Here is a 2,890-nt window from a genome sequence, read left to right as displayed (position 1 = left end):
CCGCAACAAAACAAAACCCCCTAAAACAAAAAATAAAACCCTGCCAGTTGCTTCCAAATGACATAGTAATACATAAGCCAGGTAGATTCCAAGAGCTGCAGACAGTGGCCTCTTGGTCAGAGGTGATGCTGGCAGGAGACATTCCAGCATTGTATAAATGATGCATACAGCCGGGCAGTGGTGGCGCATACCTTTAATGCCAGCACTTGGGAGGCAGAGGCAGGAGGATTTCTGAGTTTGAGGCCAGCCTGGTCTACAGAGTGAATTCCAGGACAGCCAGGGCTACACAGAGAAACCTTGTCTCAGGAAAAAAAAAAAAAAAAAAAAGCTTCATACAGTGATTCTGGCTGTTCCATAATTTTCAGAAACATGAGGTTGTGGAGACAGAAAGGCTCTGGAAGCCAAGGCTATCTATGTCTGGAGACAGAGAAGAAAACTGTTATTGGATCACCAGCAGCTTCTCCAGTCAGGACGCTGGGGGATCAATCACCCCAAATATAGATGTGTCTTTTACTGTGTTCACCCCTCTCCCTGTACATGGCAGAGACACAGAAACGATAAGCTACCCAGGGCTCAGCTGCGGGCCAGGCCATCATGAAGGCCTAGAAGGGACCATCACAAATATTAGCAAACAGGATGAGGACCTGGCTCAGCGCATAGAGTGTCTGCTTACTGCCCAAGTGTGAGGACCTAGGTGTATGTCCCCAGTACCCACATAGAAGCCAGGCAATGAAGTCATGCACCTATAACCACTAGCCCAGAGGAGGCAGAGACGATCCCTGGGGCTCACTGCCCATCTCTCAGTGTAGCTGACATCAGCTAAGTCCGGGTTCTTGAGAGACTCAAAAAATAAGGTGAAGGTGCAGGAGAGGTGGCTCAGCAGGTAAGAGCACTTGTTGCTCTTGCAGAGGATTATGGTTCATAGTTCCCAGAACCCACATGCTGGCTTACAACCATATGTACCTCCAGTTCCAGGGGATCCAATGGCTTCTAATCACTCCCAGGCACTAGGTATACATTTGATGCATAAACATACTTACAAGCAAAACACTCACACACATAAAATAAATCTAAAAAAACAAAAACAAAAACATGATAAGGTACAGAGGAACATAGGAAGACACTCAAAGTCAATCTCTGGTCTCCCTGCGCGTGCATGCGTGTCCGTGCGTGTGTGCGTGCGTGCGTGTGTGTGTGTGTGTGTGTGTGTGTGTGTGTGTGTGTACAGAGACGAACACACCCACATGGGCACACCCATACATTAGCAAAGGGCAAATGACAGGCAAGAGAGGTCAGCAGTGAGTAGCTAGAGGAGAGGAAGTTCCCCAGGCGACAAGGACAAAGATGAGGGCTCCTAGTGAGCGGGTAGTTTCTCAGTGGATTTGCCCAGGAGGAGAGGGTGGATGGGAATCTAAGTCTCTGACTTCAGCAACCTTGCTCCTTCCCACCCATCTGCTCGAAAGCAGTTTCCAGACAAAAAAACGCTCTGCTTAGTCCTGCGGTAGGAGTGCAGGACAGAATCAAGCACAGTCTCTATGACGTCCCCGTTTAGAAAGGGAAACAGAGAATAGTAGATGCCATAGTTCGATAGACCCAGCAGCAGAGCGGCTGGAGGGCAGTGTGAGCACAGGAAGGGGAGAGGGGGTGAGGGTGAGGGGCTTCCAGAGACTGGGCTTGACTGAATGGAAGTCACCAACACACAGCGGGCCTTGGAGACGGCATGTTCCGAGAGCACTAAGAAAAATGGAGTATGCCAGAGTGGCTGGAACGTGGGGGCGAAGCGGAGGTGGGACATTCGGTTGAAAACTCAGGCCAGGATTCAGCCTGTGGCTGCAGTTGATAACTGGGGAAGTCCCTAAGATGCACTGGAGAACATTCTACTCATGAAGGATGTACTACTTGCATTCACTTTCTTCTCTTTTCCTGATATCACCCGTCCACCTTCTCAGGCATCTTTGAGAACTTGGACAAATCATTTCAACCTTTTACAGTAAATTAAAGCTAATGTGCCTTTAGAACAGTTGGAGAGAAGTTATTTGTGAACTTTGTTACTTGTGCTTCAAAACATAGGCACAACACAGAAGGCCCTTTAACTTAAGCCCGAGAGCCCTAGGGAAGATTAGAAGGAGATTGCACTCCAGAATTGGCTGTTCTCGGGCAAGGAAGGTCCAGGGAGCCTGTGACCTAGTTTTGTTCATCCCTTTCCTCCACCTCTTAAAGGTAAAGGCCACCTTAGACTATCTCAAAGGGACCCTGTGACTTGGGTTAAAAAGGTCGGCTGTTTTCTCAGATAGGAAGTGAGGGTGACATACTTCCAAACCAGAAGTCTTACACTTGTTTTTTTTTTTTTTTTTTTTTTTTTTTTTTTTTTTTTTTTTTTTGGTTTTGTTTGTTGTCTTAGGGGCAGAAAGAAAGTGTTTTTTGTTTTGTTTTGTTTTGTTTTGTTTTTCCCAAGACAGGGTTTCTCTGTGTGGCCCTGGCTGGCCTCAAACTCAGAAATCCTCCTGCCTCTGCCTCCCAAGTGCTGGAATTAAAGGTGTATGCCACCACTGCCTAGCAGAAAGAAAGTTTTTAGTGTTGGGAATTTAACTCAGGGCTGCAAAGATGGCTCAGCTATTAAAGGCTAGGGTCCCAATCAAAAACTCAGAGCCTCTTACATGCTAAGCAGGACCTCTGCCATTGAGCTGTGGTCCCCCCACCCCTGCTGCTGCAGGCTTCCCAAGTACTGAGACTATAGATGTGAGCCACTATGATGTCTGGGAGTCACTCTATTTTCTGTGAACAAAAATTATATTTCTAGCTGGGGGTGGTGGTAGATGCCTTCAGTCACAGCACTGGGGAGGCAGAGGCAGGCAGATCTCTGAGTTCGAGGTGAGCCTGGTCTAAAGAG

The sequence above is a fragment of the Mastomys coucha genome, unplaced genomic scaffold, assembly GCF_008632895.1.
Source record: "Mastomys coucha isolate ucsf_1 unplaced genomic scaffold, UCSF_Mcou_1 pScaffold18, whole genome shotgun sequence".
In the NCBI taxonomy this organism is placed as follows: domain Eukaryota; kingdom Metazoa; phylum Chordata; class Mammalia; order Rodentia; family Muridae; genus Mastomys; species Mastomys coucha.
Note: the sequence above shows the minus strand (reverse complement) of the source record.